Source organism: Panthera pardus, unplaced genomic scaffold, assembly GCF_024362965.1.
Source record: "Panthera pardus isolate Hobbes unplaced genomic scaffold, ASM2436296v1 HiC_scaffold_22, whole genome shotgun sequence".
In the NCBI taxonomy this organism is placed as follows: Eukaryota; Metazoa; Chordata; class Mammalia; order Carnivora; family Felidae; genus Panthera; species Panthera pardus.
Genome location: NW_026526788.1, coordinates 19208792 through 19228890, shown reverse-complemented (window position 1 = coordinate 19228890; position 20099 = coordinate 19208792). Strand labels below are relative to the sequence as shown.

Here is a 20099-nt window from a genome sequence, read left to right as displayed (position 1 = left end):
GTCAGGCAGAAGTTGTGGATAACCTGGGGACCCACAGTCACCCACAGTGACTAGCACTTGAAGTGGGTGGTGGTGTCCTGGGACAGAGACCTTCACTTGTGGGATCTGACACTGACTCCAGGTAGACAACATCAGAATTGAGGGAAATAGAAGGACACCAGCTGGTGTCATAGAGAACTGCTTGGTGTGAAGAATGTGCACACAGCTGGTGTCAGAATTGCTGAGTGTGCGAGCGGTGTAAGAGAAAAGGACACTGGTTTTCATGACACAACTCCTCCCCTGATCAGCCCTCTTTATCCCCACAACCCACACTCCAGATATTAAGAACATATCTCATCAGGGTCTGTTTAGAGGTTCACATAGTTTGTACCTCCTCAAGTGTTCTCTGTGTCTTTCCATGACCTCCCAGCTCCTCAAGGCTCTCCATTCTTGTTCCCACTCCAGAGGTCTTTACTCGGCTTTTCCCTTGTCTTCCCCCTCTGGTGAAATGGGTTCTCTTCTCCTAGGCCTCTGTTATTTAAAGGGAAAAAGTAATTTATACCAAAGTATTAGTGCAGTGGTTCCCAGCCATGACCACATTAGCAACACCTGTATTCCTTTTCAAACTTATCCATGCTGAGCTCCATCCCAAACAATTAAATAAAAATCTGTGGGCATGGAGTCCAAACACCAAAAGTTCTAGAAGCCTCTGACGTGATTCTGCTATGTGGTCAGCACTGAAAACCACTGTGGTAATGGCTCATGTGGGACCACACAACGTATTTGAATATGAACTGAGGCTCTCAACATCTAAATCCAGAGAAGGACTTTGGTGGGACAGTCTCTGGTGAGGAGTTTATTGACCAAAGGTCTGGGCTGAGATGGAGGAAGGAGGCTCTTCTAATCCTCACCAATCAGGGCTTGCTCAGGGAAGTGTGTGGTGAGGAGCAGGTCCTTGCTGTCAGCTTCTCTTCTCTCTGACTAAGATAAGGAAGAACACAAGAGGGCAGCAACACACCAAGAACGTGTTGGTGAAGGTTGAAGGATGAAGGTTTGCTGTGTGAGGGACACATTTTCTGAAGCCATATCCTGTAGTAAAGACAGCAAGGGTATATGGCATACCTTGCCCTTGTCTCCTCTGAATTGGTCTACATACATGTGTCCTTGTAAAAATAGGTTCTGTTTGGTCCTGACTTTTAGCCATAGATAAAGAGACTTCCAGAAATGCTCAACTTCCTAATCCTGTGCTTGACACACGATTATTCTTTCGTTTTAATTTGTATCTATAATCAGCATCATCAATGGATTGTGACCGTGTGGGGGGTCTGATTGACCAATATGAAAGACTCTCTTCCATCAAGTGAAGACATAGACATAATAATTAGTGACCAGAGAATCACCACTCCCGTCTCTCGTGGGATATGCTCTTATTTCTGCTACCATTGCTATAATTATTTGTTTTTTTGTGCTTTTGCCTAACTAAGATTGGGAGCCCTATTTGTGAGCCCTAAAAAAGTGTCTCCTTATCTGTCATCTCATCCACCAGAACGCAAGCTTCAGGAAGTGGGGACATGTTTATCTGGTCCACACTGCATGCCCAGCACCCAGCCAGTGACAGTACGTGGTGGGCACCCACATATCCTGTGAATGAATGATTGAGGTGTCGGCTCTGGAGCTTTTCCCTTCTATGAATCAAGAAAATCAGCTGCAGAAGTAAAATTGCTCAATCGTTTGTTTTCTTATTCCTATTTAGTTAAGATCATTACATTTGAGGCACCTTTGTTTACTCCTATACAAAGCTTCTCCTTTGTTTCTGAGAAGGATTTCTCTCTTGTCTTGTTTTAACTGTACATTTAAGAAGCCAGACTTTATCAAACTCCCCTTGTTTCACTCAGAGTTTTGTGATCCTGCCATGTTTAATTCATGCTGAAGTTTTATAGGCTTCTATCAGCCAAGAGCTGAAATCTAAAGTACCTGGATCAAAAATCCTTTAAAGAATATTATGACAGACTAGCAGTGACCATGATGTTCATATACCATGAAAGTAATTTCATACTTTATTCCCTATGCAGGTTTTCTAACGCTATCTTCATATTTGTATGAGATGTAAAACTAGGATTACTTCTTCCCTTTGCCTCTTTACTTCAATCCTATGAATATTTTTTCCATCAGAAACAAATCTCATTTTAACTGAGACCTATGCATCAGAGTACTTAATGGCCTGCCCATCACTGACTGAATCTCTCACAATTTCTAAGCTGGTGAGTTGTGATGCTATAAACAAAATCTCATGTGGAATATTCCATGCACTACTCAGGGTATCTGCTTTATTATCCTCTGGATTTCCTTAAATAAATGCTTGGTTTAAAAAATGCATGTATCACATTTTATTTGAATGTCTTGCCATCTTGCCAAAAGAACTAGAGGGTCAAACTGTATCATTGAGGTTCTCTTCAACTTACCAACTATTTTAATCAAGGTATCCTTTTTCTAATTGCTTTAGTCCTAATACGTTTTTAAAGAAAACTGCCAACAGCTTGCTAGTTATTCTCCTAAGAATTATTTGTGTTGCTTCTAATTAATAACAATAGCAAGGAAAGTGGCTCAATAAGACTGTGAGTGTTGATAGGTGCAAACATTTCAAGGACTACACCAGTGCTTATAAATTGAGACACCATTCATTAGGGAGTTAATCTTTATAAACAGCTTCATAATTCTGTGAACCTTGGGTGGAATCAACAATTTCATTTACTGTAAGATGCTGTTTGATGGGGTGTTGAATACAAAAGATCAATACCTAATGGGATTCTACTTCAGGGTGGGACCCTGACAGTTTATTTGGATGAGGATTTAATGCAGTTGTAATCCTTCTTGTGAATGACATTTATTAAATGCCATTTAAAGCTACCTAACTGTGATCTAGGACATAGCTTGAAAAATTGACATAAATTTGAAACTTCTAATGAGTTTGTAAATATTTCTTCTGAAATCTGCATTCAACCTATTTTTCAGGATGGAAAAATAGCTTGAGAGCTAAAGTCACTCTGTTGGGGTCCTTATAAAATTGCTCATTTCTAAGTTCATAAAATGGACACTGGTAATGGTTGCACAACATTGTGAATATGTTTAAAGCCATAGAATCGTACATTTAAAACTGATTAAAATGGTAGATTTTACCACAATAACAAAAAGGACAATAGTCACAGATAATAATAGAAAAGTCTAACAAGAACAGAACTAGGAGAACTTGGAAAAGACCAATCAAGAAAAAAGAGAAAAGATATGAAAAGAAAAATGCCAAATAAAAAAGGGAAAATTACTATAGATATAACAGAGATTTTAAAGATTATAGTAACGTTGTTTGGATTTGGGTTTGAATCAAATGCCTATTAAAAGATATTTTAGGGGTGCCTGGGTGACTCAGTTGGTTAAGCATCTGACTTCAGCTCAGGCCATGATCTTCCGGTTCATGAGTTCGAGCCCCATGTAGGGCTCTGTGTTGAGCCTGGAGCCTGCTTTGGATTCTGTGTCTCCCTCTCTCTCTCTGCTGCTCCCCTGCTCATGCTTTCTCTCTCTCTCTCTCTCTCTCAAAAATAAATAACAAACATTAAAAACAATTTTTAAATGTTTTAAAACAAGTGGGTGTAACTAAAGACCAACTAGTATTAAAAAATTTTTAGTAACTATTGTTAATTGTGTCAAAAGTGTTATTGATGTAGTGGTTACATATTTTGAGGTCTCATTTTTTAGTAATAAAATCTAACATTGAAGGAGATGTTTTTATTTATTTTATTTATTTTTTGTTTATTTTTGAGAAGTGTGGATTTTCCTTATACAGTAAAAGGGATTCTATAGATGTGTTTAAGTATTTTGAGGTGGGAGATTACCCTGGAGTATACAAGTGGACACTGCAAATGCTCAAGTGTCTTCATAGGAGGAAGGCAGAGGAGGGTTTATGATACAGGAGCAAGTGACCTGGAGATGAGCAGAGGGAGATATTTTTTTTAAGGGATACTCTACTGCCTTTGAGGATGGAGTCAATAAATGCACCTCCAGAAACTGGAAAAGGAAAGGAGATGAATTCTACCATAGAGTCTCTGGAGGGAGGGAGTCCCCTCTGGTGGAGAGAACTGGGGCAGGATAATTGTTTTGTTTTAAGCCACCTTGTGTGTGGTAATTTGTTACAGTGGCTAGAATATCAGCCTAGCTCTTCCTCTTATGAGCAGGATTGGGGAAGTGCACTGGAAGGCTTGGTGTTCGGGGTGTCCATCAGCACTTGAAGGTGAGCATCACTTTTGCTTAACTCTTTACAGGTAGAGATTGTACAACTGACCAGCAGGTATGTTATGGTGGTTCCCGTCTTAACTACAGAGTCTGTCTACAGGTTCCATTTTGTTATTTTGCCTGATCCCTGTTCTCCAAATATGCCTTCCAGATATACTTTTGTATGGATACCTGTAACAAATGAACACTTTCCACCCATTGTACTGAAAATTCTGGTAACCAGAGTTGATACAAACAAACAGCCTCTTCTGAAGAGTGATCTGTATACATGACTTAATTCCTTAGGTACATGCTGCTGAGTCTTTATTACAGTAACTTCAAGTCCTTTTCTATTCACTAAAGAAATACTGAGGCCACCATGTAAAATCAACCGTGAAGGCATCTCTTCTGAAGCAATAGAAATGTCTTTTCTGGTGATAATACATTGCAAATCTTCAACACTTTCTGTTAAGTGTTTCTGTTTTAGCTGGTTTGAATCATCACTACAGTGCTCTGGGTTCTCTGGAAAGAGCTACCTTGTATCAAAGCATCTCCCAGCAAGGTTCTTGCTGCATCAGCAATGATGCCGGACTGTTCTGTTCTGCGTACAATGCTCTTGCTAGCTTTCTGTTCATCATCATTGACTCCAGAGATTTTTCCTTCTCTGAATAAAAAGAGTGAATCATTTGTTTGTTTTGTTGGTGTGACTGGATTTTGAGTGTGGTTTTGAATATGTCACTTGAGTGATTTTTATTAGAGTGACTGTCTTTGGGTCTTTTTGTTGAAAATGGTGATGCCATCTGATCATCCAGGTTTTCTGGTTACTCTTAACAACCCCCATCTTTTTTTTTTTTTTTTTTTTTGATAATCCTACATATTCTAGCCAAAAAGCTTCAGAATTTTTTCTTTTCACAGCAGAATTTCCCTTTTGAATTTTGCCTTCCACTAAAGGTTCAGGAACAAATGATCCACTTTTGTCTTTGTAGTTTGTAAAAATGATGAAATTGCCTGCTTAAAAATTTTGCCTTTCACTTCTTCTCATCTAGAATTCATCTTGGAGAAACACGTATCATTGCTTTTCCCTTAGGTAATAGGATATTCTTCCTTGTTTTGAGGGTTAAGGAAGAGGAAAAGAAAGGGACGTGTATAACAGTGGAATCTGAGGTCATGATGCACAATGGTTATCTGTGGGTAAAGGCTCACTGTAGCTTTCCCAAAGGTGACAGTTAAGCCTGTCACATTTTTTTTAAATTTTTTTTAACGTTTTTATTTATTTTTGAGACAGGGAGAGACAGAGAATGAACAAGGGAGAGTCAGAGAGAGGGAGACACAGAATCTGAAACAGGCTCCAGGCTCTGAGCTGTCAGCACAGAGCCCGACGTGGGGCTCGAACTCACGGATCCCAAGATCATGACCTGAGCTGAAGTCGGCCGCTCAACCGACTGAGCCACCCAGGCGCCCCTGAAGCCTGTCACATTTAACACAAATGAATCTATCAAATTTTATACTGTTTTCCATGCAGATGTGTATATGAACATGCATTTTGAGAGTGCAATTTTGATAATTTAGCATATAGTTTCCCCAGGGTTCTCTTTCTTTCTAGAAGACAGTTCTACCTATCCAGGGACCATCTGATAACAGTGGGGATGTACTTGGGAATAACTAATTGTGTTGTTCTAGCCAAAGTCCTTTTGGGTACAAGAGATATTTGACAAAAGGATACAGAAACCTCACTGAAACAAAATGCATGGAGATATTTCATGCAAATCGTGACTGCACAGTGCTATGCCATCAGTTGCCAAGACAGGTAGTCTTCTTCTTTCCTGCCCTCACTGTTTCTTGGATCACAGGCTCTCAAGCACCTAACCTGCCTCTTTCTTGATGTCGCTGCATTCTCTTTTCCTGAAGATTAGTGTCCTCTGTTTACACATCTGTCTGTACCAAAACAATGAGCCTAGAGTCACAAGACCCTTCGCTTCAATTACGCCTTACCCACTGAGTACAGCTGGGATATCTCTTAATTTAAATTCCTGAGGAAATGTTTTGATCATGTGCTGGCTAGATGGATTGCCTGGTCTTGGATCTAGTGTGTCCTATTGATCTGGTCAATCACAGCAATCCTACAATGAATAATGTGTGCTTTGGATTGCTTCAGCAGTGAGAATGAGGCAGGCATGTTTATAGATTAGAAGAAGTCACAGTAATGTGACTGGCTAAATATGTAAGTGGTTTCGAGAAGACCAACTTTTATACAGACCAAATGACCCTTCGTGTTTAATATATAAATAAAGTCAGATGTGTGCATTAGGAAACATACCTCATCATACCTTTAATTCACTTTGACTGACTGACATTTTAGGACCTTTCAATTTTATTAAATTGTCCAGGACATCTCTATTTTTCTTCCAATTTTATTACTGTCTTTCTTTCTGCCTGGTTCCTGGCCCTCATTTTATCTCTCTTGTAGATACCACTGCAACCCCTTTGGCTAGAAGATAGGTCTTCTGGCTTTTCTGGATCCTTGATGTCTTTCTAGATTTCCCCTGACTTTTTCCTTGTTGAGTGCCTCAGAAACGCTATCCCACTTTAACTTAGGTGTTTACATCTAAACTCCATTACTAGATATGTTGGTGAGTATTTCGACCCCATTTGAGGTGCTGTTTGAATGTTTGCCTTACTTATGTGATTCTTCAATTTATCTCTTAGAAGAATGGATGGGAACTTTTTCTTGGCACAGCAGTTGGTTTCTTATGTTGGTTATGCTTCAAAAACAGAAGATATATTATTTTGTGAAACATGAATGAAAACTAAATTAGCACTTAGCTAGGCAGGCAGCAAATGGGACTATTGCAGTGAGAAATCCAGGTCAGCAGTCATCTTGTTGTAAGGGCATCCTTTCAGGGAGGACATCTCTTCAGGCTAAAGATATTAGTTAATTACACTTATAAATTCCTTGTGTTCAGATTTTTGACATTTTATCTTGGCTACCTTTGAGGCCTATATTAGATTCTTATTTGAAGTGCACAAAAATCAATCACTTCAAAATTATATTTCAAGCTTCCTGACAAATTCACCATTGGTCTTTCCATCCAAGGAGGGTTTAATAATAAGTCTGAGTCTCTTAAAGGAAATATCAGAGGGCTGATCTCTTCCTCTCCTGTCTGAGATCTATGCCCTGACACAGGATATTGTGTCACATCCTAACCCCAGCACACTGAGCAATTATTCCATTTGTACAGCATCCTGAATGAATCACTTCATCAGCCTCTAGAGTCAGAGTTATGAGCAGAATTACTTATGGATGTTTCAGCGTTCACCCATCCTGCACAAAATGATTTAAACTTGACTTGAGGGTGATATTTTGGGACTGGTATGAGTAATGATGAGGTGTCTTATACCTTCCTGGGGTTGTCTTTTCCTACCTGTGCTCAGAGCACAGTGGGTCAGGTGAGACAAGGAAAATAGTTAAGTAGCAATGTCACCTTGGTGACCCATTTGATCTCTTTAAAGCTCAGTGAAATCAAAGTGTTCCATAGGATTAACAGTCCCTCTCTCAGGCATTGGGTTGCTTGGTGTATTGTGATTGGTTGTAAAGTGCATCACCGGAATTTGTTACAGATGACATTTAAAATGGTATGGTTTGGGAGGTAATTTTGTTTTTAAAGAGTGAATTCCAAGCTGTTCCTGTAACCTGCCCCTCTCAGGGCACTGAGGCATGCTTTCATGAGTAAAAGACCAGAGGGCATCTGTGCTGCCAGCACAAAGCACCACAAACTGGGTGGCTTAAAATCACAGAACTGCATTCTTTCCTGGTTCTGGGACCAGAAGTCCAGAATCAGGACTTGGTGGGGCCAGGCTCCCTTCCAAGGGTCTAGGCTCCAGTCTGGTGAATCAGGAATCCCAAATCCCAGCAGTAACATCAACAATGTGGACTGTCCAAGCACTTGAGAAGAATTAGATTACATGAATTGTTTGCTTTTATGAAGACATCACAGATGTCTCTTGAAAAATCAGCAAATATTGCAGGTAGTTGAGGACATTATCGCCTCTGACTTACAGGCTGCTTTTCTGGCGCCCTTCATTTGGCTTTTGGGACCCAACTGCCACGGGTTTTAGACGGACATGACTGAAAGGATCCCAAGTCACCGGGATCTACCCATGTTCAAGCTCCAGGAAGGGCATTTGGCTTAGGACCCATTCATAATGCAGAGACTCCCACTCGCAGTAGTTTTTGTTCTGAATCTAACTCCTAGTATGGTTGACCACATGGGTTTTCTTCTGTTGGTAAACTTGGAGGAATTACCTAATTTTATTTAAAACGCTCAACAAAGCTCAGCACTGCCTTCTTCATCAGGGCGGCCGTTGGGCCTCGGGCGGTGGCGGGAGGTGATCCAGTGACCATGTCGTTTCGGTTCGGCCTCGGTTGGGCAATAGACACCCGGCGTGGCGGGTCCAGAGGGTGTGAGGCTGCACCTGCTCCTCTCCCGGGGAGCCCCTAGGTCCTTGGACCCACCACCCCTCGGTTCCGCCCCAGTCCCGCCCGGTCCTGCGCTGCCCCAGCCCGGTCCGGCAGACGCTACATCAGTCACGAGGCCTGTCCGTCCAGCAGCCAGGTCACTGTGGTCACCAGCGCTTCGGGGAGGCGGAGAGCTGTGGATTCGAGGACTTGGGTTGTACAGGTGCATGTGGCCGGCTGACCCTGCGCCCACAAGGACTGCGTGCGCCCCCGCCCGGCGAATCCCCACTGTTGGGCCTGAAGGCCACGCAGCACCGGGGACAAGGTGTCAGGGAGCCATCGCGCGGTGGATCCTGCACCAAAATCTGAATTCGAACTTTCTGCGTTTGTTGATGCAGAAAATCAGATGGCTTTCACAAGGGCAAGTAAAATGGGAGGGTGACTGCAGTTTTTAACCGTGAGTTTATTCTTTGAAGAATAAAACACTAGACGCAAGATAGTGGACATGTCCCCTCACCCCATCCCCCACGTTGAGTGCTGGGGTGTGACTGTAGACACCCAGTCAGAGAGGATGAGACGCAGGTGTGCCACCCAATGCCCAGTGCGTGGCAGGCCTGGAAGTGCACCCCCCCTGCCAGTCTGACCCCTGGGCACCCTATGTGACTGTCAGAGTAAAGGCCATTTCACAGCATAAGTGGCCTCTGGCTGCTCTCCAGAGTCCTGGGGACCTCAGACCACACTGGCGTAACTGCAAACCCTGGGTTTATAGATTACACGCAAGCATAAGATAGGTTCTGAAGAAAGTATTTCCTTATATAAAATTAAAAAAAAATTTTTTTTTTTGAGTGCTGTTCCAAATGACAAGATATCAAGATGATTTTGGTGAGGTCCAAGCAGCCTTTTATGAGAGGTGGTTAGTCCCTTTCATCACGCTTTACGTTGGGCCTCAAGGTTTCCTTGTACAGACTTTGGTTTGGAGGCTAAGGTTATGGGCACAGCTCTGTCACCTGTCACTTCCTCTTGAAGCTTGTTTCCTCACCAGTCACAGCAATGACAGCCCCTCTCTCACACAGTCACTGTGAGGATGGTGGCAGGGTCCCTGGCACTCAGTGCTTGCTTAGAGTGAAGGCCACCTCCTGTCATGAATGACACTGTCAGGTCCTTCTGGTCTGTGCTCAGTACACTCACCCTTACAGCAGTGCCTCCCCAGGTATGCATGATCCTTTGTTGTTTACCAAGTACTCTTCTGGAAAACCATTCTGTGGGAGGAGAAAACTATAGCGGGGAAGCCCGAGACTCAGCAGCCTTTTCAGAATTCCCACTGTGTTTGATCCATGTGTATCCAAGACTTGTGAAGCCAGAGGCGTGATTCCACCTCCCCCTCAAACGCAGTGTTTAGAATCACAGGCTGTTACAACCAGTGGATCAGTCTGGCTAACCACAGGGACCCAGGGCTGCTTGCCTACGGGACAGACCAGTGGGCCCAGTTGTGGGGAACTGGGATTGTTCACATTTGCCGGGTGCCAGCAGGTGTGGTTTGGGGTAGCGGGTCTAACCAAGAGGCTGCAGACAGACACCATAGCAGACAAAGGAAAGCACGTCTGCACCAGTGGATGCCGCGCGATGGGGCCTGTGCCCAGTGTGGGCTGACAGTCCTTTCCTTCCAGACATGTTCCTGCCCTGCGCACAGAGGGATGCAGCTGGGGAGAAGAACTAAGAAAACCCACTGCTATGGACTGATCTTCTAGTTCAAATACTAAACCCAGCCACACAAAACCAGGGCTGGTGTGGCAGAGCCCCAGAAAGCTGCCTTTCTGTCTGTTTTACCCAGACAGAAAAAATCTCTTAAAGGACTTCTTAAGACTAATTTATTTGGAACTTTATATATATATGTTTTCATTAAAAATTTTCTAAATTAACATATGATAAAGCTGACACTCCTAAGAGTTTTGATACCTGGTATGGTTTTCTGTAACCATCACCACAATCAGAGCACAGAGCAGCTGTGACTCCGAAATATCCTTCCAAGCTTCCCCTTTGTAGTCAAGCCCTTTGGCCACCCCAGCCTCAGGCAACCAGGGATTGGTCCTCCTTCTCTGGGTTCTCACCTTTTCCAAGGTGTCACACAAATGTAATTGTGTGTGATGTGACCTTGGGAGGTGGGCTTCTTTGGGATCCCTTGGGTCTAATGTCTTTGACATTTATCCATGTTGTTGCTTTTTGGTGGTGTTCCACTGCATGATTTTTGTTTTACATTCACCCAATGAAAGATATTTGGGTTGTTTCCATATTTTTGGTGGTTGTGAATAAAGCTTCTATAAACATTTATGTAAAATAAGTCAATGCATATTTCTTTTTATTTGCAATATATGGCAAGTTATTCCTAAATGTAAATAACTCTTAAAAATTTTTGACAGTCGTGTATTAGGTACACAATTTATTAGGAATAAAAATTTCTAATCTGTAGTAAGTAGGCTTGCTGGCCCATTAATAGGGCTGGATTCAGGTGCCTGTAACCTCTGTGGCTATGCAAGGCCCTATGCTTCTCTTAATGCTCTGCTGGAATTGTCTTGAAACTGTGCACTGGGTCCCACAAATTATATACTCAGTTTAATAATCATAATCAAAGGGAAATTTTTATATCTGCTCCTCTTTCCCAAGTCTCTTGGATGTCACAGTTTTTTTCGTTACTTTATTCCCCCCAGTTAATAGCATATTCTGTTAAATAAGAGCACACAGTCTTGAGATGAAAAGAAGGCTATAGCTGAGAATTTTAAGAACATGTCCCCCCCACCTAGCAGGTAAGCTCTGGCTCTTGGTACTTTCTAGGCTGTGTCTGGGTTACCAGGGAGTCTGGCCATGCCTGACTAAATAGATTGTTAAGATATGAGATGACTTCTTAGAACAAAGCATACCTGCAAAGTTGTCTTTCCCTTTAAATTTCACCTGCCTCCTCCGTTATGATTGTTCATGGTTATAGTATTGCATAATTTTCTGAATTATTATTTTATAGCTTAACTGACTGAGCCACCCAGGTGCTCCAAATTATTATTTTATAGCTTTTAAAATCTTGAAAGCCTTTTTCTTTGAGCCCAGTTTGACCAGGACTAATTGTCACTGGTAGCGTATTAGTTTCCTAAAGCTGTCATAATAAATTACCACAAACTTTGTGACTACAAACAACAAAAGTTTATTTTCTCATAGTTATGGAGGCCAGACATCCCAAATAAAAATATCAGTGGGTTTGGTTCTTTCTGGAGGCTCAGAGGGAAACCTGTTACACACCTCCCTTCTAACTTCCCAGTGCCACTGGGAATCCTTGGTGTTCCTGAGCCTCTTAGTGGATCACTCCAATCTCTGCCCCCATCGCCACATGGCCTTCTTCCCGGAGTCTCTTTGTGTTCTCTTCTGTCTGTATCTTCTCTCATAAGGACACTGGTCTTTGTATTTAGGGCCCACCCAGATAATCCAAGAGTTCTCGTCTCCAGATCCTTAATTCCATCAGCAAAGACCCTTTTTCCAAATAAGACCATGTTCATAGGTTCCAGTTGGAAATATCTTTTAGGGGCCATCATTTAACCCACCACAGATAGGATGAGTCTTTTGGTCAGTAAAATCTCTTAAGCTTCTGCGCATGAAATAATTTCTGTCTTATTAAGGGAGATGATTCATTTTCATAAACACCAAATAAAAGTTGTACTGTCTAATTAACAGTAGGTTTACAACCTAGTGGAAATATGTATGAACCACAACCACCCCCCCACCCCAGAATGGAGCCCCATACCCTTGGACACTTCATTTCCTGGTTCTTCTTTCCATCTCTGCTTCACAGACTTAGTTTCCTGGGCTTTACAATGACCATGTATCATAGCATAAAGGGAGGAGGGACTGAAAGATTCCAATCAGACTACTTTTTGCCTTAGGTGGGCATAGGTGACATCCAGTAAAGGCTGTAACCTTTGTAGTACTCAGCCAATGAGGAACCAGGGGAGGGACTTCAGGCTAGGAGATCAATTGTCTGCTGTAACCGTCCTGAGTGTGCCTGTAGGTCAGACACCCACTGGTTGCAAGAACATTCATTAAGTCCTCACTTCACTGTGCTTGATTCTCTCTCCACGTCCATCCTTAGTTTGCACTGATGGGCTTATTTTTCACACTAGTCATCTTGGCTGTGACTGTGGTGAGGGATGGGTCGTGCACCCACTGGCATGCACTGGTTTACAGCTTGCTCCAGAGTACAAAAGCTGACTGTTAGGTTTCCAGGAAGTTTGCAAGCCATTTGTTCCACACAACCATTATTAAAAGTTAAATTATATAAATTTACAGTTAAATAAGTTACATTAAAACCAAACTTGTATATACTTAAAACTCATCCCTTCCTAATTATTTACTACATTTAATTGTTCTGTGCTCTGAAGTTATTCACGTCTGTTGCACTTTCATGTGCTGCTGGCCATCTCTCCTCAACACCAAGCACAGTCACATGGGTAGCCTGAAATCAGCTGTGGCAGCAGTGTTCACAAGGTGGAAATCGGCAAGTGCTGACCTCCTCCCCCAGAGCCAGTTGTTAAACATTTCTGAGAATCCTAGTGATCCTGGTATCCATGACAGTAAGCTCTGGAAACTTCCAAGCAAGAATCCAGAAAAAGTGTCCTGTACTATGGATGCTAGGTAGCCTGGATGTTACGATTTCAGTGGGCAATTCTTTAAGTGGGCAATGCATAATTAAATGCTGTTTGCAATTTTTAACTGACATGTGACTTTACCTATTACTACATTTATAAGTCAAAAAAGATTCTTTGCCAGTCTATATATCCTTACTTTTGTTTTTGAAAATAATGTTATCGAAACTTAGATGATAACATAAATGTTTTCAAGAGTGCAAAGCTGATAGTTTGCAGACACTTGCAAACCTCTTATTTTGGTCAGTTTAGGGATACTACAACAGAGATGCTCTCTGAAACTTGGAGTTGGCCAGGCTTTTAACTTTGTGTGATCTAATGGAATACTTTAGTTTGATATACTTTTTCGTTTTCCTTTGTTTTGCACTGCCTCCCCAGGCATCAGCTGGAAGTGAATTAAATGGCCCGAGAGGCAGCAAGAAGGTTCTGAAGCTAGCAAGGTATTAGAATAAAATTGATTATCTGGAGATGTTTGCATATGGAAGCAGCCCTCCTACCTATTCATTTTTGGTTCAACCTAAGGTGTGTGGGAAGCTTGATGCAGGGTTTGATCCCTCTGCCTATGTGGCTTCTGAATCAGGGATGAACAACTTAAAATACATAAAAGAGAAATCATAAATAAAAGCCAATATGACTAAGGGGAAATATAATTTTAAAAATTATTAGAAACTTTATCTTTAGGCAGTTTCAAATAAAAAATAAATCCAGAAGGTAAGGAGAGACCTGATTTGAAGCTATTGCAGGTGGGTAAAGGGGGGCAGGACAGTAGGGGTACACAGGCACCATATCTGCAGGTGTCTCAGAGGTCAGGCAGATAGAGCTGTTCTTTCAAAGCAAGGAGTCAACAGGCTAGAAAGAACTCCTGTGGAGACTGGCTGAGCAGGTGCTGTGACTGGACAGTGGGGCAGGAAAAGTGTTTGTGGTTGGCTGGTTCTCAGGAGAGGCTGTTGGGGGGAGGGATAATGTTCTGCAGTCCAGTCTTCCTTAAGCCCCCAGTGCTTCCTTAAGCTCACAGGCCAGAGTTCAGGGGTCCAGAGGAGGGAGAGAAGTCAGACTAAAGTTTGGGCAAGTCAGGCTCGTGGTCATTTTGTCCAGATTGGTCAGTGAGGACAAAGTGTTCAACATACAATCATTATAAGACAAAGAACTAGAATTTGGAGGGTCTGTGTCTGGTCTTGTTGCAGATAAAGAGGGTCAACCATGTGTCTTAGAGAAGTCATATATGGAATAAATTTGCAGTAAGTTGTTTTCTGAAATACAGAAGGGTGATGGTAGTGATGTGGAGAACGAAGGCAAAAGAAATGTAGATAAAGTTAAATCTCATTATAACTTGCAGCCATTGACAAATACTTGACAGGCAGAGTAAGACATTCCTCCATGAACTCCCTACTGTCTTAATGTTAATGCTTTGCTAGAGAGGAAACAACCTTAGCTTCACAATAGCCAGGCTTCCGGGATGCTGTAAGTCTTCTTTAACATATGAAAATTCTTTTGGAAACTTCTTTGTGTTTACCTCCCCCAACTTCCAAGTATATAATCAATTTCTCCTCACGGCCTAGTGCAGCTCTTTCTGCCCAAGTGTCCCATCACCATGCTTTAATAAAACCACATTTTTTAATTGTAATGAAAACATCTCAAGAATTCTTTCTTGACTGTTCACTCCAGAGCCCCCACATCCAATCATGTGAGTGGTGGTGAGATTCCTTGACTATCTATATTTTCCAGGAGTGCAGGGTGAAGTTCAACATATTCTGCAGCTAATGCAGTTCACTCCATATTTTCCATTAGACTTTGGCTCCAATTTTGTCTCTGTTTGAGAAGTTGGATCAGATATTTTTGTTTTGTGTTCTATTAGCCTTTCATCTAAAAAAAAATGCCTCTGGGATTGGTTGGTGGCTGGAAGTAAAAGTTTTGCATGGGTCCCGGCTTGTAACTTCTGTCTTCACAAAGCAATTGTGTTTGTATTGTCTCTACCCCTTGTAACTTCTGTCTTCACAAAGCATATGTGTTTGTGTTGTCTCCACCCCAGTCCCGAATGCTTTCCTGCAAGCTTTCCTGCAAGATGTGAGACATAGCCAAGGTGTTTTTGTAATTGGAAGCTGCCACAATGACTGTGCTCCAATGCCAGGGGGAAGGGGATGTTCCTTCTGGAGCCCCCAAAGGGTCGGCCTTCCTGTGTTGACTCCTCTGAGTTTCTCCCTTTCCCCTCCCTTCTGTCCCTCCTACTGATGGCATCACTTTTTGTGTTGGGAAGCACTGCAGACATATTATGTTCTCTATGCAGAATAGCTGTCCCTGTACTGCCTATAGTAATGGTGCTTGATTCAGAAAGCATGTAAGAGAATATTTGTGGCAGTAGAACTTTAATCATGAACCCATCCCTACATCGTTCAATGTGTGCTGGTTAGTACAGCTTTACTTATGGCCACCTCACACATGTAAGAACACTTATACATGTATACATTTTGCACACATTTGAAATAACATGAGTAAATATTTGGGAGATGGGATGGTGCTACAAGAGAACACGATCTGAGGTGCAGACCTGTATCTCAATGTCCACCCCGCTCACTCACTTCTGTAAGTCCTGAGCCTGTTGCTAAAACTGAGTGTCTTTCCACATCTGCAAAACGCAGGTGCTGAGCTGTGCTAAGGGTGTTGTTGTGAGGGTTAAACTGGATGAATTTGTAACAGAACACACACCAGGTACTGAGCAAATGTTAGTATCCTGCTCTAATTTACTGAATGTCAGCACATGCACCAAGCTAGACCCCCTGAGGGTCCTACTTTCAGAGGTCTTACAATCTAAATGGGAAATCATATAGACAGATACATGATATGTAAATGCATATCAATTTACATTTTCAGAAAACCTACCTAGGACTTTGCAAACTTTTATCATCGCTTGAAATTAATCTTGTATTTTGAGCCTTGTGCTTATTCATAACTTAATCTTTGGTGGGTCTTTTTATCACCATCCCTTTTGCCCTCTGCCTTAGGTACTTGCCCCCCTTGTTGTCAAAATTTTACTAATCATAAACGGTGACCTCCGTGCTTAGCCCTGTATTAGCAGTCATTCCTGAAGCTGCATTGTATGCAAGGAATAGATCTGTACACAGTCTTTGTCTTCCAGGCCCATCCTTCTCTCTCTGCACCTGCTGCTTTGCAGGTCTCAGCTGCCCAGCACAGGCCAATTTCATTCCTAAGCAGCTGCCAAACACCAGGTCAGCCACAGGAACTCCTGTGCCTCCCTCCCCACTGGAGCAGGAAATTGTGGGCAAAAGAAGAGAAGCACGGAGGAGCCTGGGAGGAGAGCCGCCTTTGCGAGTTCACCACAGATGAGCAGGCACAGGCAGGCACTGACAGAGACAAGGGATGGCAGGCTCTCCCCAGGCTGCATTAGGACCACAAGGCTGTGAATGTGGCCAGATTCCTGCTCCAAGGTCTCTTTTGTCCTCAGGCAGCCATGGAGCTGTCAGGCTCAATGAGGCAGTAACACAGCAGAGGAAGCTGTGCAAATGATTTTGTTTTGCACTTGGGCAAAGATTGCTCTGTCATGGCAACAAGAGTTGCCTGTGAATTTCTAGGCTCTGTGTCTGAAAGCATTTCACTTTGGAGACATGAAGAATGTGGTCAGTGCCTTCACAAGGCAGCAGGAGGATTTTGTAGACCTATTTTGAATACCGAGAGAGGGATTCAGTTACCATTTCCTGGCACACAATGACCCTCAAAAGGGCCATTCTTAGCTCAGCAAGTGTAGACCATTCCATTTTAACAGCATCCTTCTATATGTTATAACAATTACTAACGGGTTAACAGTAGGTGAGTTCAGGCCATGGGATAGACGTAGGGAACAGAGATTCATGGTAAGAAGCTTCTTTTGGGGTCTTCAATGACAATTATTAGTTCTGGAGAAATATTCAGAGCCTGATGGATTCTTAAAATGGAGCACAAAATTGCAAATAGATATTCTGTATAATGTAGTCAGCGTATAGTGATCAGGTCACAAACATTGGTGATTAATTTATTTGGTTAGGTACGAACTAAGAATGGGAAAACTAAACAATTTCAAACCATGTGCTTTTAAAAACTTTTTAATTTGAAATGATTGTAGATTCACAGGAATTTGTAAAAGCAATATTAGAAGGAGGTCTCATGTGTCCTTTACCCAGTTCTCCCAATGGTAACATCTTGGGTAATAGTAGTATGACATCACAACCAAGAAATGGCATTGGACAGTCTACTAAGACTATTCAGATTTTACCAGTTTTGCATTCACTTGTGCAGGCATGTGCATAGCTCTGTGAAATTTTATCATATCTGTAGATTTGTGTAGCCATCAGCACAATCAAAATATGGATCTTCTCCATCACCAGAAGACTCCTTCTTACTATCCCTTTATAGCTACACCCATCTCCTCTCCCCATTCCTAGCTCCAGGTAACCAGATCTGTTTTACATCTGCATAGTTTTGTTATTTTAATAATGTTATATAAATAGAACCATAAAGTGCATTTTGAAATTGGCTTCTGTTACTCAGCATAATTTCTATGAGAGCCATTAAAGTTGTTAGGTGTATCAATAGTTTTTATTGCTGAGTAGTATTCCATGGCATGCATGTATCAGTTTCTTTAGTCATTAATACATTGAAGAATAGTTGAGTCATTTCCACTTTGGGATATCAAAGAAAGCTGTGGCATGGTTAATTTTATGCATCAGTTTGGCTGGGCTGTGGTTCCCAGTTGCTTGATCAAACACCAGCCTAGATACACACCCAGGCTAGCCCTAGCATCTGCTTCTTGTCTACTGTGCCAGGCTCCTCACTCTTAGTCCCCATCCCAGTGGCCTTGGCATGGACAAAATGGAAGATGCCATGCCACAGGGATTGTCTTGTTTATCCAGGGTGTAGGGTGGTGCTCTTGGAAGCTAGTCCTGGTGACTCAGTCCATAGCTGTGGTTCAAGTGAGAACTATAAAATGTTTCACACCCTGTATTTACGAATCCAAATACAAATCAGAAAAGGAATTTATAGAATATGCCCCGCAAAGCAGGACTGGTCTTTCCTCCACAATGCTTGAAGCACCCACACATTTGGTCTCTATAGCTGGTGTCTTTGATGCCTATGTTCCTCCTGAGGGTGATGCTCGCATGTCATCTCTTTCAAAAGACTGACACAGACTGAGCAATTGAGAGATGCTGTGGTATCAGTGTTGTCAAGCTGCAGGATAAAAGAATATGGTGCTAATTATAAAACAAAGGGCTTCCCTGAAAAATCAAGGATATCTTTACTGAGGCTCATCTTTATCTAAACAATTCAGACCATGACTGATTTTATACTTCGGTAACTGAAAACTTTTTCCTGGACATGGTCTGGGAAATTAAATCTAAGACTATCCACTGGAACTTCGTAGAATCTTGAGCTACTGAGAGTGGTTCAGGTTCACTGTTCAGGTCTGATGAACCAGGGCAACATTTATGGCCAGGTCATGGTCCGCACACACACCTGGCAGACCCTGGCCATCTGTGACTGGTTTGGCCAATCAATGTATGATCGGGATGTGGCCATCTTGTCCTGCAGTATGTTGTGTTGGAAAAGTACCTGATAAACCCCTATGAGAGTTGGATAATGCATTGCCAGATGGATAATGCAGCCCATCCTTAAAGAAAGCAGTGATGATCCTTGGCCTCCAGCTAAAATGGGGGGAAGGAGAGGCACATAAGCTTCAACTAGCCTAATGTCAAAAATGACTCCTGGGGTAAAGCACTGGTGGTGAGGTGGCTGGAAGCAGAGAATTGTCTGAGTCTGGGAGCTGGAAAGTCCATCTCCACTGTGCTATAGAAACACTTGCCTTTCCTCCCTTATTCCACCTGTGGCTCTACAGCAGAATTGTCTTCAACACCCGTGGCTGATGGCAGGGCCCAGGTGGGTGTGTGATATGCACAGACATGGACCTGTTTCTTGTTTTGTTTTGTTTTCTTTTGTTTTAAGTTGCATGCCTAGCTTCTGAATGAGATGAAACACAGTATGTTCCAGAGAACATCTGATACCAGTTTTTCCTGCAGCAGGGACTGTCAGGAGCAAACTGGCACAATTTCTTTCTAATCACAGGGCAGGGATCAGAGGTTGAAATAAAATACTATCAAAGTGTTGGACAATTATGGTGGGTTCTATTCATTTCCCCTGGTTCAGACCGGAAATAAAACAGCCTTCGAACGGCAGAAATGGAAGGTGGGCTTATTGTGAGGGATGTGATTTCCAGGAAATCCAGACTTGGGAAAAATAATTCGTATTTATGAAAAACGGTATCATTTGAGATGTTTTCTCACTGAATCGGCATTTGAATTTCATAGAATGTAAATCCAAAGAAATAATTTATCTCTCAACCAAACAAAATACTAGTCTATATGTTGCTGCAAAGGTACTGTCTCTTTTAGATGTAATTAACACTGGAATCAGTAGACTTTGAGTAAAGCATATTACCCTTCATAATGTAGGTGAGCATCATCCGATCAGTTGATGGTCTTAAGAGAAAAGACAGATCTTCCAAACAGGAGGAATTCTGCCTCTAAACTGATTGCCTTCAAATTCAAACTGCAAAAGATCGATTCTTCCCTGGTTCTTCATCCTGCTTGGCCTGCCCTGCAGATTTTGCATTTGCCAGACCCAACAATGGAGTCAACCAATTCCTTAAAATCAATCAGTTGATCAATATCTATCTA

The 20099-nt window shown here is 42.2% G+C and overlaps 1 pseudogene; it reads left to right on the top strand.

Annotated features, from left to right (window-relative positions):
• Window positions 1-10321: 10321 nt before the first annotated feature.
• Window positions 10322-19041, top strand: LOC109254914 (39S ribosomal protein L45, mitochondrial-like; annotated as a pseudogene).
• Window positions 19042-20099: the final 1058 nt, after the last annotated feature.